Genomic DNA, 22966 nt, shown 5'->3' on the forward strand with positions numbered 1-22966 from the left:
TCCCAGGTTCAGATGTGCATTTTCTCATAAATGTAAGAAGACTACATCTCTCTTGCTTATGTTCTTGTGCTTGCCTCTCCCCATCTGGATATTTCTAGTGCTAACTGGCCTTGCCTTCTCTGACTGGAGCCTGTTCCTCAGAGCCTGGTTGTGTCAAAGCTCCTCAGAGTCCAGCTGTGACTGTGATCCTGGGATTCTGGGATTCTGCATACCAGTAAGACCTTTCCTTCCCTTAGGTGATGGTTCTTAAATTCTTGCATGCCTTTTATGCTTGAGTACTTCCCTCAGCCATTGAATATGACATGGATAAAAATAAACTCCTTCACTCTGTTTTTGTTGTTTTGTTTGTAGATTTTTGTTTGTCAACTTGACAAATCTAGGCTTATCTGGGAATGAAAATATCATTTAGAAATTGCCTTTGAATCTTATTGACAAAATGCCTCAATCAGTTTGTCTGTAACTGCTTCTGTGAGAAATTGTCTTGATAAATTCTGGGTGTGAGCAATTCCAGCCTGTTGTGGCCTGTGCAACCCTAGGCTTGTGTTCCTACACTAGTAAAATTGAATTATGTGTTGTGTAATTGAGTAGGATAAGCAATCCTCGAGGATCGAGCTCATAATCCAAATGTCTTCACATTGTCTGCACTAGGTTCTTGTCTTGGGTCTCCTCAATGAAATTTGGCAAAGTGTCCTAGTTAGAGTTCTTGAAAGTGGCTTACACACTTTCCTTCAATTAGATTGGCTCTATTCTAATTGAAAGTCCAGTGATCCGAGTAGCTGTGTGTCAAAACTTCGTGATGTAGTCCCATGAAATTTTTCTAAAACTGCTGCTGTTCATTCTTTATTAAATGTTTCTCTTATTATTTCAGGAAGAACTCACATACAGGATACATAAACTTTTCATTGAGTTATAACAGGCTCCTGTCAGCAACTGCTTCTTGGCATCAACATTAACATCTGAGTAAGGATGGGATGGATCCCTAGGTGGAACACTAACTGGATGGCCTTTCCTTCAGTCTCTGCTCCAGTCTTTGTCCCTGAAGTTCTTTTTGGCATGAGAAATACTGGATTAATATTTTTGAGATGGGTGGGTGGCTCAGTCCCTCAAAGAGGGGCCATGCCTATCCACTGGATATGATCTCTACAGATTTTCTCTCCCCTTTGTTGGGTATTTTGGCTCATGGCTTCCCTCTTGAGTCCTGGGAACCTCCTGGGTCCCTGGTATCTGGGACTTTCTAACGGCTACCCCCACTTTGTCATCCCCCACTGCTATATACCTCTGTTCAATTTCCTGACCCTCTGTATTTCTTCCTTGTCTCCTTCCACATTTGATCCTGTCCCCATTTTCCCTCCCCTACCCCTTTCCCTCCCAGGTCCCTCCTTCCCTCTCTCTCCTGAGATTATTTTCTTCCTCCTTGTGAGCTGGACTTAAACTTCCATACTTCGGTCTTCCTTCTTCTTGGGTTTCATATGGTTTGTGAGTTGTATCATGGGTATTCCAAGCTTTTTTTTTTATATCCACTTATCAGTGAGTATATACCATGTGTGCTCTTTTATCTGGTTGTTTATTATTCTTCTTTATTAATAAAGCTCATGATCAGCTTGTAAGTACAGCAACATCCACAATGTGCTAGGCTTTGTAAGAGCAGTGATTAATCAAAAACTCTTTACAGAGGTTGGTCTGTAGGCCAATCTATGGAGGCATTTTCCCAATTGGGATTCCATCTTCCTTGATGTTTCTTGCCTGTGTGACATTGACAAAAGTAGTCAGCTTCATCTAAGGTGGTAACATTACTTCTGCTATTTCCTATTTTATGTGTTATCTTCTTTGAGAGAAGAAAGTATTTTTTTTATTGACTTGAGTATTTCTTATTTACATTTCGAGTGTTATTCCCTTTCCCGGTTTCCGGGCAAACATCCCCCTAATCCCTCTCCCTCCCCTCTTTTATGGATGTTCCCCTCCCCATCCTCCCCCCATTGCCGCCCTCCTCCCAACAATCTAGTTCACTAGGGGTTCATTCTTAGCAGGACCCAGGGCTTCCCCTTCCACTGGTGCTCTTACTAGGATATTCATTGCTACCTATGAGGTCAGAATCCAGGGTCAGTCCATGTATAGTCTTTAGGTAGTGGCTTAGTCCCTGGAAGCTCTGGTTGCTTGGCATTGTTGTACATATGGGGTCTCGAGCCCCTTCAAGTTCTTCCAGTTCTTTCTCTGATTCCTTCAACGGGGGTCCTATTCTCAATTCAGTGGTTTGCTGCTGGCATACACCTCTGTGAGAGAAGAAAGTATACTTGACTTTTACTTATATTAAAGTTTGATTTTTCTGTACATGATCAATATGTTATAGAATATTCTTTTCTATAAGTCATCAGTAGACCATTACTATAAAAATCAACACAACCTCTAGTCAGATACTGAGAAAATGAGCCAACATTTAGATAAGTATAAGTAAATGTGAAAGAATGAGAAGAAATTTGTGAGCACACAAATCTTGCCTATAGAAATAAGAAAATCAAGCAAATTTTAGGTGGTAGAATGAATAACATAAGGAAGAACAACACTGTCAACCAACCAGATGCCTCAGACCTCCCAGGATCTAAACCACTAACCAAAGAGTACACATGGAGGGACCCATCGCTCCTGCTGAATTTGTAACAAAGGATGGCCTTGTCAGGCAACAGTGGGAGAGCAGGCCCTTGGTCCTGTGAAGGCTTAATGCCCCATTGTAGTGTGATGCTAGGTAGATGAGGCAGGTTTGGTGGGGAAGCACCCTCACAGAAGCAGGGGGACGGATATGAGATAAGGGGTTTGTGGAGGATAAACCAGGAAAGGGGATAGCATTTGAAATGTAAATAAGTAATATATCCAAAAGAAAAACCTAAAAAAAATTTCAAAATACAGGTAATAAAGAAATGATGAATCCCTCAATATACATAACAAATTTAAATAACATAATTTTCTGAAACACAATATTAATTAAAATAATACACTACAATTAAAAAAACTGAATTCTATTCAATGGTACCACAAAAAATAATACTATTCTTTTTTTATGTACATTAAATATTAAATGAGAAACTAAAATTTAGCAGTGATATTAGACAAGAAAATGATTAGAAAACCAATTACTGAATTTGCACTCCAGATTTCTGTTGCTATAACACATACAAAAGATAATCAACTTAAAAAGTGAGAATGTGTATTTTGTTTCACAGTTTTGAAGATTCCAGTCCATTTGTTGGCCACTTGCTTCCAGGCCTTAATAAAGTTGGAACATATTTCAGAAGCTTCTCTTATACTGGCATAAATCAAGGAAAGTGTCAGAAATATAATTTAATGCAATGATACTCCTAATGATATAACGCCTTCCATGATGTTCAAATTTTACCAATTCAGACTTTCCAATAGATCTGCTCTTGTAGATCAAGTTTTACACATGTAGGACTCTGAGATACTTATTCAATGCATACTGACATCAAATTATAGTTTTCATTGTTTTGTCTTTTTAAGGTAAAACTGTATTTTATGTCCAGGGTAGCAAGATAGTAGACTAAGGCTGTGTATGTTTAAGAATAAAATGGCGACTGCTCCCAAACCCTGTGGGAGAGAGAGCTCACCACCCGGACAGGTGGACACTCCTGAGACTACAGAGTGGAAAAGACCACTAACACTGCCCACCCCTGCCCACATCCCTGGCCCAAGAGGAAAATGTATATGGCCGCTGGGTTCCCGTAGATAAGGGCACAGGAGCAGCAGGTCCCCTGCATCTGAGACACCACAAGAACCTGAAGGGACCGACCAGATAAACAGTTCTCTGCACCCAAATCCCATGGGAGGGAGAGCTAAACCTTCAGAGAGGCAGACACGCCAGGGAAGCCAGAAGAGACTACTCTCTCCCCACATTTCTGACTCCAGGGGAAAACACCAAATGCCATCTGGGACCCTGGTGCACAACGGGCTCCTGGAAAGGATGGTGCAAGTCCTCCTGGTTGCAGCCATCGCTGAGAGCTCATAAGCAACACCCCACGAGCTAACTTGAGCCTCAGGACCACAGGTAAGATCAACTTTTCTGCTCCAAGTGACCTGCCTGGTGAACTCAGGAAAGAGGTCCACAGAAACAACTGAAGACCTGTAGACAGGAAAAACTACACGCCCGAAAGCAGAACACTCTGTTCCCAAAACTGCCTGAAAGAAAACAGGAAATCAGGTCTACAGCACTCCTGACACACAGGCTTATAGGACAGTCTAGCCACTGTCAGAAATAGCAGAAAAAAGTAACACTAGAGATAATCTGATGGCAAGAGGCAAGCACAGGAACCCAAGCAACAGAAACCAAGACAACATGGCATCATCAGAGCCCAATTCTCCCAGCAAAGCACACACTGGATATCCAAACACACCAGAAAAACAAGATCTAGATTTAATATCACATTTAATCATGATGCTGTAGGACTTCCAGAAAGAAATGAAGAAATCCTTTAGAGAAATGCAGGAAAACATAAATAAATAAGTAGAAGCCTATAGAGAGGAATCACAAAAATCCCAGAAAGAATTCCAGGACAACACAATCAAACAGATGAAGGAATTAAAAATGAAAATAGAAGCAACAAAGAAAGGATACAGGGAAACAACCCTGGCTATAGGAAACCAAAGGAATAGACAAGGAGCCATAGATACAAGCATCAAAAACAGAATAGAAGAAATAGAAGAGAAAATCTCAGGAGCAGAAGATTCCATAGAAATCATCGACTCAACTGTCAAACATAATGTAAAGTGGAAAAAGCTACTGGTCCAAAACATACAGGAAATCCAGGACACAATGAGAAGATCAAACCTAAGGATAATAGGTATAGAAGAGAGTGAAGACTCCAGGATCAAAGGACCAGTAAATATCTTCAACAAAATCATAGAAGACAATTTCCCTAACTTAAAGAAAGAGATACCCATAAGCATAAAAGAAGCCTACAGAACTCCAAATATATTGGACCAGAAAAGAAACTCCTCCTGTCACATAATAGTCAAAACACCAAACGCACAAAATAAAGAAAGAATATTAAAAGCAGTAAGGGAAAAAGGTCAAGTAACATATAAAGGCAGACCTATCAGAATCACACCAGACTTTTCGCAAGAGACTATGAAAGCCAGAAGATCCTGGACAGATGACATACAGACCTTAAGAGAACACAAATGCCAGCCCAGGTTACTGTATCCTGCAAAACTCTGAATTAACATAGATGGAGAAACCAAGATATTCCATGACAAAACCAAATTTACACAATATGTTTCTACAAATCCAGCACTACAAAGGATAATAAATGGTAAAGCCCAACATAAGGAGGCAAGCTACACCCTAGAAAAAGCAAGAAACTAATCATCTTGGCAACAAAACAAAGAGAAGAAAAGCATACAAACATAACCTCACATCCAAGTACGAATGTAACTGGAAGGAACAATCACTATTCCTTAATATCTCTCAACATCAATGGCCTCAACTCCCCAATAAAAAGACATAGATTAACAAACCGGATACTTGGGCTGGAGACATGGCTCAGCGGTTAAGAGCGCCCGACTGCTCTTCCAGAGGTCATGAGTTCAATTCAAAGCAACCACATGGTGGCTCACCAAGATGAACTCTCAATCCTAAATATCTATGCCCCAAAAACAAGGGCACCTACATACGTAAAGGAAACCTTACTAAAGCTCAAAACACACACTGCACCTCACACAATAATAGTAGGAGATTTCAACACCCCACAATCATCAATGGACAGATCATGGAAAAAGAAATTGAACAGAGAATTAGACACACTAAGAGAAGAAATGAACCAAATGGACTTAACAGATATTTATAGAACATTCTTTCCTAAAGCAAAAGTATATACATTCTTCTCAGCTCCTCATGGCACTTTCTCCAAAATTGTCCATATAATTGGTCAAAAAACGGGCCTCAACAGGTACATAAAGATAGAAATAATCCAATGTGTACTATCAGACCACCACGGCCTAAAGCTGGTCTTCAATAACAATAAGGTAAGAAAGCCCACAAATACGTGGAAGTTAAACAATGCTCTAGTCAACGATCACCTGGTCAAGGAAGAAATAAAGGAAGAAATTAAAGACTTCTTAGAATTTATTGAAAATGAAGGTACAACATACCCAAACTTATGGGACACAATGAAAACCGTGCTAAGAGGAAAACTCATAGCTATGATTGCCTGCAGAAAGAAACAGGAGAGGGCATATTTCAGCAGCTCGATAGCACACCTAAAAGCTCTAGAACAGAAAGGAGCAAATACACCCAGGAGGAGTAGAAGGAAGGAAATAATCAAACTCAGAGGTGAAATCAACCAAGTAGGAACAAAAAGGACCATAGAAAGAATCAACAGGACCAAAAGTTGGTTCTTTGAGAAAATCAACAAGATAGATAAACCCTTAGCCAGACTAACGAGAGGACACAGAGAGTGTGTCCAAATTGACAAAATCAGAAATGAAAAGGGAGACATAACTACAGAATTAGAGGAAATTCAAAAAATAATCAGATCTTACTATAAAAGCCTATATTCATCAAAACTTGAAAATATTCAGGAAATGGACAATTTCCTAGACAGATACCAGGTACCGACGATAAATCAGGAACAGATAAACCATTTAAACAACCCCATAACTCCTAACGAAAAAGAAGCAGTCATGAAAGTCTGCCAAACAAAAAGAGCCCAGGTCCCGATGGGTTTAGAGCAGAATTCTATCAGACCTTCATAGAAGATCTCATACCAATATTATCCAAACTATTCCACAAAATTGAAACAGATGGAGCACTACCGAATTCCTTCTATGAAGCCACAATTACTCTTATACCTAAACCACACAAAGACCCAACAAAGAAAGAGAACTTCAGACCAATTTCCCTTGCGAATATTGATGCAAAAATACACAATAAAATTCTAGCAAACCGAATCCAAGAGCACATCAAAACAATCATCCAACATGATCAAGTAGGCTTCATCCCAGGCATGCAGGGATGGTTTAATATATGGAAAACCATCAACGTGATCCATTATATAAACAAACTGAAAGAACAAAACCACATGATCATTTCATTAGATGCTGAGAAAGCATATGATAAAATTCAATACCCCTTCATGATAAAAGTCCTGGAAAGAATAGGAATTCAAGGCCCATACCTAAACATAGTAAAAAGCCATATACAGCAAACCAGTTGCTATCATTAAACTAAATGGAGAGAAACTTGAAACAATCTCACTAAAATCAGGGACTAGACAAGGCTGCCCACGCTCTCCCTATTTATTCAATATAGTTCTTGAAGTTCTAGCCAGAGCAAACAGACAACAAAAGGACAACAGGCGATACAGATCAGAAAAGAAGTCAAAATATCACTACTTGCAGATGATATGATAGTATATTTAAGTGATCCCAAAAGTTCCACCAGAGAACTACTAAAGTTGATAAATAACTTCAGCAAAGTGTCTGGGTATAAAATTAACTCAAATAAATCAGTAGCCTTCCAATACACAGAAGAGAAATAAGCCGAGAAAGAAATTAGGGAAATGACACGTTTCATAATAGTCCTAAATAATATAAAGTACATTGGTGTGGCATTAACCAAGCAAGTAAAAGATCTGTACAATAAGAATTTCAAGACTTTGAAGAAAGAAATTGAAGAAGACTTCAGAAGATTAAAAGATGGCCCATGCTCATGGATTGGCCGGATTAATATAGTAAAAATGGCCATTTTACCAAAAGTGATCTACAGATTCAATGCAATCCCCATCAAAATTCCAATCCAATTCTTCCAAGAGTTAGCCAGAACAATTTGCAAATTCATCTGGAATAACAAAAAACCCAGGATAGCTAAAGCTATCCTCAACAATAAAAGGACTTCAGGGGGAATCACTATCCCTGAACTCAGGGAGTACTGCAGAGCAATAGTGATAAAAACTGGATGGTATTGGTACAGAGACAGACAGAAAGACCAGTGGAATATAATTGAAGACCCAGAAATTACCCCACACATTATGATCACTTGATTTTTGACAAAGGAGCCAAAACCATCCAATGGAAAAAAGATAACATTTTCAGCAAACGGTGCTGGTTCAACTGGAGGTCAAATGTGGAAGAATGCAAATCGATCCATGCTTATCACCTTGTATAAAGCTTAAGTCCAAGTGGATCAAGGACCTCCACATCAAACCAGATACACTCAAACTAATAGAAGTAAAATTAGGGCAGCATCTCGAATACATGGGCACTGGAAAAAATTTCCTGAACAAAACACCAATGGCTTATGCTCTAAGATCAAGAATCGACAAATGGGATCTCATAAAACTGCAAAGCTTCTGTAAGGCAAAGGACACTGTGGTTAGGACAAAACAGCAACCAACAGATTGGGAAAAGATCTTTACCAATCCTACAACAGATAGAGGGCTTATATCCAAATTATACAAATAACTCAAGAAGTTAGACCACAGGGAGACAAATAATCCTATTAAAAATGGGGTTCAGAGCTAAACAAAGAATTCACAGCTGAGGAATGCCGAATGGCTGAGAAACACCTAAAGAAATATTGAACATCTTCAGTCATAAGGGAAATGCAAATCAAAACAACAATGAGATTTCACCTCACACCAGTGAGAATGGCTAAGATCAAAAACTCAGGTGACAGCAAATGCTGGTGAGGATGTGGAGGAAGAGGAACACTCCTCCATTGCAGTTGGGATTGCAGACTGGTAAAACCATTCTGGAAATCAGTCTAGAGGTTCCTCAGAAAATTGGACATTGAACTACCCCAGGACCCAGCTATATCTCTCTTTGGCATATACCCAAAGAATGCCCCAACATATAAAAAAGTCACGTGCTCCACTTTGTTCATAGCAGCCTTATTTATAATAGCCAGAAGCTGGAAATAACCCAGATGCCCTTCAACAGAGGAATGGACACAGAAAATGTGGTACATCTACACAATGGAATATTACTCAGCTATCAAAAACAACGACTTGATGAAATTCATAGGCAAATGATTGGAACTGGATAATATCATCCTGAGTGAGGTAACCTTATCACAGAAAAACACACATGGTATGTACTCACTGATAAGTGGCTATTAGCCCAAATGCTTGAATTACCCTAGATGCATAGAACACATGAAACTCAAGACAGATGATCAAAATGTGAAGGCTTCACTCCTTTTTAAAAGGGGAACAAGAATACCCTTGGCAGGGAATAGAGAGGCAAAGATGAAAACAGAGACAGAAGGAACACCTATTGAGAGCCTGCCCCACATGTGTCCCATACATATACAGCTACCCAATTAGACAAGATGGATGAAGCAAAGAAGTGCAGGCAGACTGGAGCCGGATGCAGATCTCTCCTGGAAGACACAGCCAGAATACAGTAAATACAGAGGCAAATGCCAGCATCAGGATCCCCGATGAAGGAATCAAAGAACTGGAAAGCTTGAAGGGGCTCGAGACCCCATATGAACAGCAATGCCAAGCAACCAGAGCTTCCAGGGACTAAGCCACTACCCAAAGACTGTACATGGACTGACCCTGGACTCTGACCTCATAGGTAGCAATGAATATCCTAGTAAGAGCAGCAGTGGAAGGGGAAGCCCTTGGTCCTGCTAAGACTGAATCCCCAGTGAACGTGATTGTTGGGAGGAGGGCGGCAATGGGGGGAGGATGGGGAAGGGAACACCCATAAAGAAGGGGATTGGGAGGGTTAGGGTGATGTGGGCCCGGAAACCTGGAATGGGAATAACTCTTGAAATGTAAATAAGAAATACTCAAGTTAATAAAAAAATAAATAAATAAAAGAAAAAGAATAAAATGGAAATTTTGAATTCCATAGACAGTAGTACTCCACACTCACAGGCCTTTACTTAAATATAGAGCATTGAGCTTCTGTATTTTTCATACCACTACCTTGTTCTGTGGGTCTCAGACAGAGAAAATCAATACTTGTCTCTCCTGTGCTAACTAGCACAGAGATGTCTAATAAGGTTAAATGGCCTGTGAGGAATCTGAAGAGGCATAGTTAGGGTAAGAATTCCACTTCACTCTCTCTTTGTTTTCTCTTTCAGCCTTAGTGGTCACCCATGTGGAAAGTCAGGTTTCTGGAAACCTCACATTTACTTTTCTGTACTAAAAAAATACATGATAAATTGTTTGTGATGTCCTTACAAACTTTAATACTATAGTAGGAATCACATTTCAGAAATAAAGGTTTAAAATGAACTAAATTAGGCATTTTCAACAAAGACTAGTGTATTTATTTATATTGCTCTTGCACAGAAGTACTAGAATACTCTATACATGGGAAATAATGAAGAGAATGGTTATTCAACACTGACCAAGAATAATTAATACATTTAGTTTCAGCTAATTTAGGACTACATAGGCATTGTATTGTAATATATAGGAATATATATATATATATATATATATATATATATATATCAGGCTACAAAGATCAATATTTATGGATCATTTGTGCTTCCTACATAATGAAGTTCACTTAAATAAAAAAAACTAGTCTTCATTTTAAAATTAAATTGGTATCAGTGGTATTAAAATAAAAAAAAATCATGAACTAATGTGAAATTGAATAGCAAAGAAGAAAATGAGATAAGAGGCTCTAAGAAGAAGAAATGGGCCAAGGGTCTCATGTTCTTTCTCTCCTCTGCCTCTCCTCTGTATCTTTGTCTCTGTCTTTCTCTGTCTCTCATTATACACTGGATTCTGTAGAATCAATCCATTGCTTTCAGTTTCAACTTTCAAGTTTATTCATGTGTGCAAAAATGAATGATTTTTTTTTGCTAAAATAGCATTGCCAAATTGATACCTGTTCTTGTGGAGTATGGCATTGTCCATAAGTGAAAGTCTATTAAATTTAGTAAACTCATGTGATTTAGAATTACCTACCTTCTAGTGTGAAAGGGCAACATAAAGAATTGATTTTTGGGAAGTGACAAATAATTTAACTTGAACATTTCATTTCATTGCTGATTTAAACCTAGAGATTTATTCAAGGTTTGCACTTAAGCATATTCAATTAGTTCAGCAGACTAAGATTAAGGGAAGGGAATCACAATAATGACTGTATCTTATAGAATCAATGATCAATCCTTTGACTTCTTCCTATTCTAGTCATTAACTACATTTCTATTTACTGAATATAGCCACCCTGTTTCACTGAGTACTACTTTCTTTCATTAACTGAGCTTTTATGACAATGTAGTTTCTTCTTATACACATATTGGATGGTTCATAGTTTCTGAATGACTTTCTAAAGACCATGTTTAAATTTTACATGATTTTAAGGTAAATTTTAGATATGATAGATATCATTACAATTCCTCTTTTCCTAAACCAATCTCCATTTTACCTTGCCACTTCTCCTCCATGTCCGTCCCTTTTTTGTCCATATAGAGTTGTCTTTGTCATTGTTCTCCTCATCCCCTCCCTTTCCTTTTCCACATCCTTTGCCTCTGTATCAGAGTCACAATTCAGAAATTATTTCCAGAGAATAATATATCCTCCATGTGAAGGTACAGACCAGAGCAAAATTGGGGTTCAGGTAACTTTGGAAATTCCTTGTCTCATAAAGGTATGGCAGTCCCTTTAAACACATATGATATATTAATATATATGTTTATGTTTATGAATATATGTGTGTTTATGAATATACATGAATGTGTGAATGAGTCTGTCTCTGTTTCTTGTAACTACTTTTGAGCTCTTCACTATCTGTCAGCTTTGTCCTATTCTTATATGTTCATTTTTATCTTATTATATAATATTTATTTTTGTTTATTTATTTATTTTTATCTGAGTTTTTATTTACAATTCAAGTATTATCCCATTTCCTGGTTTCCTATCCATACACTCCCTATCCGATCCCCCAGCTCCCTGGATCCATGAGGGTGTTCCCCACCCACCCACTCCTTTCTGCCTCCCCACCTTGGCATTCTCCTACACTTGGGAGTTGAGCCTTGACAGGACCAGGGGCTTTTCCTCCCATTGATACCCAACAAGGCCATCCACTGCTACATTTGGAGCTGGAACCATGGGTCTGTCGATGTACACTCTTTGGGTAGTGCCCTGGGAGCTCTGGTTGTTTGATATTGTTGTTTTTATGAGGTTGCAAACCCCTACAGCTCCTTCAATCTTTTCTCTAACTCCTCCATCAGTCTCAGTTCAGTGGTTATCTGATAGCATCCACTTCTGCATTTGTCATGCTCTCAGGAGACAGCTATACTATGCTCCTGTCAGCAAGTACTTCTTAGCATCAGTAATATTGTCTCGGTTTGATGTCTGTATGTATTTGTGCTGGATACCCAGTTGGGGAAGGTTCTAGATGGCCATTCCTTCAATCTCTGCTCCAAACTTTGTCTTCATGTTTCCTCCTATTAATATTTTTGTTCCCCCTTCTGAGAAGAACTGAAGAATTCAGACTTTGGACGTCCTTATTCTTGAGTTTAATATGGTCTGTGGATTGAATCTTGTATAATCCAAGCTTTGGGGCTAATATCCATTTTTCAGTGAGTGTAGAATGTGTGTGTGTGTGTGTGTGTGTGTGTGTGTGTGTGTGTGTGTGTGTGTTTTGTGATTGGATTAACTCACGCAGGATATTTTCTAGTTCCATACATTTGCCTATAAATTTCATGAAGTCCTTGTTTTTGATAGCTGAGTAGCACTCCATTTTGTAGGTGTACCACATTTTCTGCATCCATTCCTCGGTTGAGAGACATCTGGGTTCTTTCCAGTTTCTGGCTATTATAAGTAAAGCTGTTATGAATGTTATATTATGCTTTAACTACAGTTTTTTCCTCAGAATAGAGAAAGTGAGTTGATCTAAACTGGAGGGGAAATGAGAAGGAGCTGAAAAGAAAGGAGGGAGAACTGTAATCAACATGTATTATGTGAGAAAAAGAAACTACTTTTATTATAAATGAAGGACTAATTGAGAAGTAAAGATTTTTTAATTAAGAGTTAGTAATAGAGCCCCCAAAGAGCAAATTCAGCGCTAGGACCAGAGGTAAGACCAACTTTTCTGCTCCAAGTAACGTGCCTGGTGGATTCAGGACACACAGAGGCAAAATTCCTCAGGGACTGGACACTTCCAGTTTTTAACTGGAGCCCGAACATAGCTGATCCCAGCCCACAGCTCCCTGCTCCCAAACCCTATGGGAGAGAGAGCTCACCACCCAGACAGGTGGGAACTCCTGAGACGGCAGAGCAGGAGAGACCACCAATACTGCACACCTTTGCCCACATCCCTGGCCCAAGAAGAAACTGTATAGGGCCTCTGGGAACAGGAAGATAAGGGCACTCAAGTGGCAGGTCCCCTGTGGTCCAGACACCACCAGGATCTGAAGGAACCCAGTCAACAGCTCCCTGCACCCAAAACCCATGGGAGTAAGAGCTAAAACTTCAAGGGGCAGACATGCCTGGGAAGCCAGTAGAGACCACACTCTGCCCACATTTCTGACTCCAGAGGAAAACACCTAACTCCATCTGGGACCCCTGTGCACAGGGGCCCATGGAAAAGGCTGGGCAGGCCCTTCTGGTAGCCACCCTCACAGAGGGCTCAAAGGCAGTCCCCTAGGAGCTACTTCATTTCCCGGACCAGAGGTAAGACCAACTTTTCTGCTCCAAGTGACCTGCCTGATATACTCAGGACACAGGTCCACAGGAAAAGCTGAAGACCAATAGAGAGGAAAGACTACATGCCTGAAAGCAGAACACTTTCTGCCCATAACTGGCTGAAAGAAAACAGGAAAACAGGTTTACAGCACTGCTATCACACAGGCCTATAGGACGGTCTAGCACTGTCAGAAATGGCAGAACAAGCTGACACCAGAGACAACCTGATGGCGAGAGGCAAGCACAGGAACCCAAGCAACAGAAACCAAGACTACATGGCATCATCAGAGCCCAATTCTCCCACCGAAGCAAACACTGAATATCCAAACACACCAGAAAAGCAAGATCTAGATTTTAAATCACATTTGATCATGATGCTGGAGGACTTCAAGAAAAACATAAAGAACTCCCTTAGAGAAATGCAGGAAAACATAAATAAACAAGCAGAAGCCTATAGCGAGGAATCACAAAAATCCCTGAAAGAATTCCAGGAAAACACAATCAAACAGTTGAAGGAATTAAAAATGGAAATAGAAGCAATCAAGAAAGAACACATGGAGACAACCCTGGATATAGAAAACCAAAAGAAGAGACAAGGAGCTGTAGATACAAGCTTCACCAACAGAATACAAGAGATGGAAGAGAGAATCTCAGGAGCAGAAGATTCCATAGAAATCATTGAATCAACTGTCAAAGATAATGTAAAGCAGAAAAAGCTACTGGTCCAAAACATACAGGAAATCCAGGACACAATGAGAAGATCAAACCTAAGGATAATAGGTATAGAAGAGAGTGAAGACTCTCAACTCAAAGGACCAGTAAATATCTTCAACAAAATCACAGAAGAAAATTTCCCTAACCTAAAGAAAGAGATGTCAATAAACATACAAGAAGCCTACAGAACTCCAAGTATATTGGACCAGAATAGAAACTCCTCGTGTCACATAATAGTCAAAACACCATATGCACAAAACAAAGAAAGAATATTAAAAGCAGTAAGGGAAAAAGGTCAAGTAAGATATAAAGGCAGACCTATCAGAATCACACCAGACTTTTAGCCAGAGACTATGAAAGCCAGAAGATCCTGGACAGATGTCATACAGACACTAAGAGAACAAAAATGCCAGCCCAGGATACTGTATTCTGCAAAACTCTCAATTAACATAGATGGAGAAACCAAGATATTCCATGAAGAAACCAAATATATGCAATATCTATCTACAATTCCAGCCGTACAAAGGATAATAAATGGTAAAGCCCAACATAAAGAGGCAAGCTACACCCTAGAACAAGCAAGAAAATAATTGTCTTGGCAACAAAACAAAGAGAAGAAAAGCACACAAACATAATCTCACATCCAAATACGAATATAACCGGAAGCAACAATCACTATTCCTTAATATCTCTCAACATCAATGGACTCAATTCCTCAATAAAAAGACAGAGATTAACAAACTGGATATGCAATGAGGACCCTGCATTTGGCTGCCTACAAGAAACACACCTCAGAGAGAAAGACAGGCACTACCTCAGAGTGAAAGGCTGGAAAACAACTTTCCAAGCAAATGGTCTGAAGAAGCAAGCTGGAGTAGCCATTCTAATATCGAATAAAATCGATTTTCAACTAAAAGTCATCAAAAAAGATAAGGAAGGACAGTCATATCCATCAAAGGAAAAATCCACCAAGATGAACTCTCAATCCTAAATATCTATGAACCAAATACAAGGGCACATACATACATAAAAGAAACCTTACTAAAGCTCAAAGCACATATTGCACCTCACACAATAATACTAGGAGATTTCAACACCCCACTCTCATCAATGGACAGATCACAGAAACAGAAAGTAAACAGAGATATAGACATACTAAGAGGAGTCATGAACCAAATGAACTTAACAGATATTTATAGAACATTCTATCCTAAAACAAAAGTATATACCTTCTTCTCACCACCTCATGGTACTTTCGCCAAAACTGACCATATAATCGGTCAGAGAAAAGGCCTCAACAGATGCAGAAAGATAGAAATAATCCCATGTGTCCTATCAGACCACCACCGGCTAAAGCTGTTCTTCAATAACAATAAGGGAAGAACACCCACATATACATGGAAGTTGAACAATGCTCTACTCAATGATAACCTGGTCAAGGAACAAATAAAGAAAGAAATTAAAGACTTCTTTGAAGTTTATGACAATGAAGATACAACATACCCAAACTAATGGAGCATAATGAAAGCTGTGCTAAGGGGAACACACATAGCTCTGTGTGCCTGCAAAAAGAAACAGGAGAGAGCATATATCAGCAGCTTGACAGCACACCTAAAGGCTCTAGAACAAAAAGAAGCAAATACACCCAGGAGGAGTAGAAGGCAGGAAATAATCTAACTCAGAGCTGATATCAACCAAGTAGAAACAAAAAGGACTATACAAAGAATCAACAGAACCAAAAGCTGGTTCTTTGAGAAAATCAACGAGATAGATAAACCCTTAGCCAGACTAACCAGAGTACACAGAGAGTGTATCCAAATTAACAAAAACAGAAATGAAAAGTGAGACATAACAACAAAGTCAGAGGAAATTTAAAAAATCATCAGATCCCACTACAAAAGCCTATATTCAACAAAACTTGAAAATTTGGAGGAAATAGACAATTTCCTAGACAGATACCAGGTACCAAAGTTAAATTCAGAACAGATAATCCATTGAAACAACCCATAACTCCTAATGAAATAGAAGCAGTCATAAAAGGTCTCCCAACTAAAGAGTCAAGGTCCAGATGGGTTAAGTGCAGAATTCTATCAGACCTTGATAGACGACCTCATAACAATACTATCCAAATTATTCCACAAAATTGAAGCAGATGGAGCACTCCTGAATTTTTTCTATGAAGCCACAATTACTCTTATACCTAAACCACACAAAGACCCAACAAAAAAGAGAACTTCAGACCAATTTCCCTTATGAATATTGACGCAAAAATACTCAATAAAATTCTTTCAAACCAAACAAGAGAGCACATCAAAAGAATCATCCACCATGATCAAGTAGGCTTCATTCCAGTCATACAGGAATGGTTTAATATATGGAAAACCGTCAATGCAATCCATTATATAAAGGAATTGAAAGATAAAAACCACATGATCATTTCATTTGGTGCTGAGAAAACATTTGACAAAATTCAACACCCCTTCATGATAAAAGTCCTGCAAAGAAAAAGAATTCAAAGTCCACACCTAAACATAGTAAAAGCCATATACAGCAAACCAGTAGCTAATATTATAAAGAGAAACTTGAAGCAATCCCACTAAAACCAAGAATAGACAAGGCTGCCCACTCTCTCCCTACTTATTCAGTATAGTTCTTGAAGTTCTAGCCAGAGCAGTCAGACAACAAAAAGAGTTCAAAGAGATACAGATTGGAAAAGAAGAAGTCAAAATGTCACTATTTACAGATGATATGATAGTATATTTAAGTGATCCCAAAAGTTCCACCAGAGAACTACTAAACCTGATAAACAACTTCAGCAAAGTGGCTGGGTATAAAATTAACTCAAATAAATTAGTAGCTTTCCTCTACACAAAAGAGAAACAAGCTGAGAAAGAAATTAGAGAAACGACACCCTTCATAAAAGTCCCAAATAATATAAAGTACCTCGGTGTGACTTTAACGAAGCAAGTGAAAGATCTGTATTTTAAGAACTTCAAGCCTCTGAAGAAAGAAATTGAAGAAGATCTCAGAAGATGGAAAGATCTCCCATGCTCATGGATTGGCAGGATTAATATAGTAAAATGGCCATTTTATCGAAAGCGAATTACAGATTCAATGCAATCCCCAACAAAATTCCAACTCAATTCTTCATAGAGGTAGACAGAATAATTTGAAAATTCATTTGGAATAAGAAAAAACCCAGAATAACTAAAAGTATCCTCAGCAATAAATGAACATCCGGGGAATCACTGTCTCTGAACTCAAGCAATATTATGGAGTAGTAGTGATAAAAAGTGCGTAGTATTGGTACAGAGACAGACAGATAGACAAGTGGAATAGTATTGAAGACCCAGCAATGAACCCACACACCTATGGGCACTTGATTTTTGACAAAGGAGCCAAAACCATCCAATGGAAAAAGGATAGCATTTTCAGCAAATGGTGCTGATTCAACTGGAGGTCAGCATGTAGAAGAATGCAGATCGATCAATGTTTATCACCCTGTACAAAGCTTAAGTCCAAGTGGATCAGGACCTCCACATAAAACCAGATACACTCAAACTAATAGAAGAAAAAGTGGGGAAGCATCTCGAACACATGGGCACTGGAGAAAATTTCCTGAACAAAATACCAGTGACTTATGCTCTACTATCAAGAATCAACAAATGGGATCTCATAAGACTGCCAAGTTGCTGTAAGGCAAAGGACACTGTTGTTAGGACAAAACGGCAACCAACAGATTGGAAAAGATCTTTAACAATCCTACAACAGATAGAGGGCTTATATCCAAAATACACAAAGACCTCAAGAAATTAGACCTCAGAGAGGTAAATAACCCTATTAAAAAATGGGGTTCAGAGCTAAACAAAGAATTCACAGCAGAGGGATGCCATATGGCTGAAAAACACCTAAAGAAATGTCCAACATTTTAGTCATAAGGGAAATGCAAATAAAAACAACACTGAGATTTCACCTCACATCGGTGAGAATGGCTAAGATCAAAAACTCATGTGATGGGGGTTGGGGATTTAGCTCAGTAGTAGAGCGCTTGCCTAGGAAGTGCAAGGCCCTGGGTTCGGTCCCCAGCTCCGGAAAAAAGAACCAAAAAAAAAAACAAAACAAAACAAAACAAAACAAAAACAAACAAACAAAAAAAACTCAGGTGACAGCAGATGTTGGCAAGGATGTAGAGAAAGAGGAACACTCCTCCATTGTTGGTGGGATTTCAGAATGGTAGAACTATTCTGGAAATCAGTTTGGGGGTTACTCAGAAAATTGGACATTGAACTACCTGAGGAACCAGCTATACCTCCCTTGGGCATATACCCAAAAGACGTCCCAACATGCTATATTATATTCATAGCAGCATTATTTATAATAGCTAGAAGCTGGAAAGAACCCAGATGCCCTTAAACAGAGGAATGGCTACAGAAAATGTGGTACATCTACACAATGGGATATTATTCAGCTGTCAAAAACAAGGACTTTATGAAATTCATAGGCAAGTGGATGAAACTGGAAAATATCATCCTGAGTGAGGTAACCCAATCACAGAAAAGCACACATGGTATGCACTCATTAAAAAGTGGATATTATCCCAAATGCATGAATTACCCTAGATTCACAGAACACATGAAACTCAAGAAAGGTGACCAAATGTGAATGCCTCATTCCTTTTTTAAAAGGGGAACAAGAATACCCTTGCAAGGAAATAGGGAGGCAAAGTTTAGAACAGAGGCAGAAGGAACACCCATTCAGAGCTTGCCCCAAATGTGGCCCATACATATACAACCACCAAACTAGATAAGATGGATGAAATGAAGAAGTGCAGGTGGACAGGAACCGGATGTAGATCTCTCCTGAGAGACACAGCCAGAATACAGCAAATACATCGGTGAATGCCATCATTAAACCACTGAAGACAGAACGGGACCCCTGTTGAAGGAATCTTAGAAAGTAGTGAAAGAGCTTGAAGGGACTTGAGACCCCATATGAACAACAGTGCCAACCAACCAGAGCTTCCAGGGACTAAGCCACTACCCAAAGAGGCAGCAATGAATAGCCTAGTAAGAGTACCAGTGGAAAGGGAAGCCTTTTTTCCTGCCAAGGCTGATCCCCCAGGTAAAGTGATTGTTGGGAGGAGGGCGGTAATGGGAGGAGGATTGGAATTGGAACACCCATAGAGAAGGGGAGGGGAAGGGGCTAGGGGGATGTTGGCCTGAAACTGAGAAGGGGAATAACAATCGAAATGTAGATAAGAAATACTCAAGTTGACAAAGATGAAAAATATTACAAAAAAAAAAAAAAAGATGGAAACGACGGAGCAGGATGACCCTGATCCATGTGGACTAGGTCAATTTCATCTTGCCTAGTTTGGCGGTTTATATCTTTATCAACTGTCAGTGAATTAATTGTGTGGATGTATTGTGGGTTGAGAGTTTGACATATAAATCTAAATGTTAAACTACAAAAAAAAAAAGAAGAAGAAAAGAAAAAGGAAGAAAGAAAAAAAAAAGAAAGATCTTCCATGCTCATAGATTGGCAGGATTAATATTGTAAAAGTGGCCACTGTGCCAGAAGATATGTACAGATTGAGCACAATCCATATCAAAATTTTAACACAATTCTTCATAGTGTTAGAAAGACCTATTTGCAACTTCATTTGGAGTAACAAAAAACTCAAGATAGTGAAAACTATCAACAAAAACAAAAGAACTTCTGAGGGAATCACCATCCCTGATATCAGGCTGTATTAACAGAGCAATTGTCATTAAAAAACTGTATAGTATTGGTGCAGAGATAGGCAGGTAGATCAATGGAATAGAATTTATGTTCCAAAAATGAACCCACACATCTATGGTCACTTGATCTTTGACAAAGGAGATAAAATTATCCAATGAAAAGCAGAAATAGTCTTTTTAACAAATGGTGTTTGTTCAACTGAAGGTCAGCATGTAATAGAATGCAAACTGAACCATTATTATCTCCTTGTACAAAGCTCAAATTCAAGTAGATCGAAGTCTTCCACATAAAACCAGATACACTAAATATAATAGAAGTGAAAGTGTGGACAAGCCATGAATACATTGACACGGGAGAAATTTTCCTGAACACGTTGCCAATGGCTTATACTCTAAGTTCAAGAAGTGACAAACAGGACCTCATAAAATCGCAAAACTTCTGTAAGGCAAAGGACACTGTCAATAGAACAAAACAGCAACCAACAAATTCAGAAAAGATCTTTACCAGTTCTATATCTGATACGAGGGCTAATATGTAATATATACAAAGAACTCAAGAAGTTAGACTCCAGAGACCCAAATAATTCTATTAAAAAATGGGGTACAGAGCTAAACAAATAATTCTCAACTGAAAATTATGGAATAGCTGAGAAGCACTTAATGAAATTTCCAACATGCTTAGACAACAGGGAAATGCAAATCAAAACAACCCTGAGATTCTACCTCATATCAGTCAAAATGGCTAGGATAAAAAATCTCAGTTGACAGCAGATGTGGGCAAGAATGTGGAGAAAGAACTCCTTCATTGTTGATATGATTGCAAGCTGGTACAATCACTGTGAAAATCAGTCTTGTGGTTCCTCAGAAAATTGGACATAGTACTACCTCTGAGTACTCAAGAAATAATTCACAGATCATATGAAGCTCAAGAAGAAGGAAGACCAAAATGTGGATATTTCAGGCCTTCTTAGAAAGGAGAACAAAAATACTCATGGGAGGAAATAGAGCCATAAAGAGTGGTGCAGGGACTGAAGAAAAGATTAACCAGAGACTGCCCCAACTGTGGATCCATTCCATATGTAGCCACCAAACCCAGCCACTATTGCTGATGCCTATTGCTTGCTGACCAGAGTCTGATATGGATGTCTCATGAGAAGCTTTGCCAGAGTCTTACTGATAGAGATGAGGAAGCTTATAGCTAACCACTGGACTGAGCATGGGGACCCCCAAAGGACGAGTTAGAGAAGAGACTGAAGAAGCTGAAGAGATTTGCAATCCCTTTGGAGAAACAATGTTAACCAACCAGACCCCACCAAAGCTCCCAGGGACTAAACCAATGACCAGTGCATACACATGGAGGGATCCATGGCTCCAGCCACATAATTAGCAGAGGGTAGCATTGTGTATTATCAATAGGAATAAAAGCCCTTGGTTCTGTGAAAGCTAATTTCCCATATGTAGGAGAATGTCAGGTTGTTGAAGTGGGAAATGGGTGGGTGGTAGTGGGAGCATCCTAGTAGAAGCAGGGGGAGAGGTAGGAGTTAGGAGAGGGGGGGAAAGGGAATAACATTTGAGAAGTAAATATATAAAATATCCAAAAATAAAAATAAAAAAGTACTTAAAATATTTATTTGTGTTCTATATAAATATTCATCAAAAGGTGATTTTTGCTGAGGAGGTCAATAATACGTGAATAAAATGACCCATTGTATGGACAGTTAGCCTCTTTCCCCAGCCATCTCTGTCATTACTCAATGAGCACATGAACAAAGTGGCCATGGTTGCAGTGATTGGAAATGCTTTGCCTCGACATGAACCTCTACTCACCAAGGTTGACCTGGCTACAGCTGCTGAGGAAAGCCATATCTGTCAATAACAGAAACCAACACTGAGCTCTTGATATGACACCATTCTTCCAGGTGACTAGCCAGCAACCTGGTGGCAGGTAAACTACATTGGACATATTCTGCTGTGGAAAGGACAAGGTTTTGGTATTACTGGGGTAACAAGGATAGCCTTGTTGGGCACCAAAGGGAGGAGAAGCCCTTGGTCCTGACAAGGTTGGACTCCCCAGTGTAAGGAAATGACAGGGCGGGGCAGTAGATGGTTAGGAGGAGAAAGGGAATAACATTTGAAATGAAAATAAAAAATATCCAATTAAAAAAAAGAAAAACAGATCCAAAAGATTATGATTCCTTAATTCTAAGGAAATAATAAACAGAATACCTATTTTATAGAGAAATTTGTATGACAAAGTGTATGAAATACTGTTCCTCAACTCTGTTGCTATATTCAAATAAATTATATTACAAAGAAGAAAAAAAGTAAAATAAATATAAATGACTAAAAGTGCTGTTTTCCATTTCTAATATTGGTAAAATATACATAACCTCCTCACAAAGTTTACCTGTTTATCTTTCTTCACTATCAGTATAGAATACAATACAAAAATTGAGTTTTCTCTATAAACTAAGAAAAAATAGAGAAAAATAAAAAAACTTACAATTTTTATTGTTTTGTTTTTTGAATCCTGAAAACTTTGGGGTCAAATGTATATATTAGACTAACTTTCATGTTTATATTTATTGAAGTACTTAGGTAACTTTATGGTTAGAAATGTTATAGATAGGTGACAGATGAATAGTTATACATATGTATATTTAAAGTTAAATAAATCATCTAATTTCCATACCATGAGTTGGATTCCCATATGATCAGTGATATAAAATAAATGCTTATGTCACTATCATATGGAAGAATCATAATCTGTATGTAATTTAGTATGGAGATTTGGTTTTAAGAATTCAGCAGATTTCAAGAAGTTCTGAGTGCAGGGCCTCCCTATGG

The sequence above is a fragment of the Rattus norvegicus genome, chromosome 14 (genome assembly GCF_021556685.1).
Source record: "Rattus norvegicus strain SHRSP/BbbUtx chromosome 14, alternate assembly SHRSP_T2T, whole genome shotgun sequence".
In the NCBI taxonomy this organism is placed as follows: domain Eukaryota; kingdom Metazoa; phylum Chordata; class Mammalia; order Rodentia; family Muridae; genus Rattus; species Rattus norvegicus.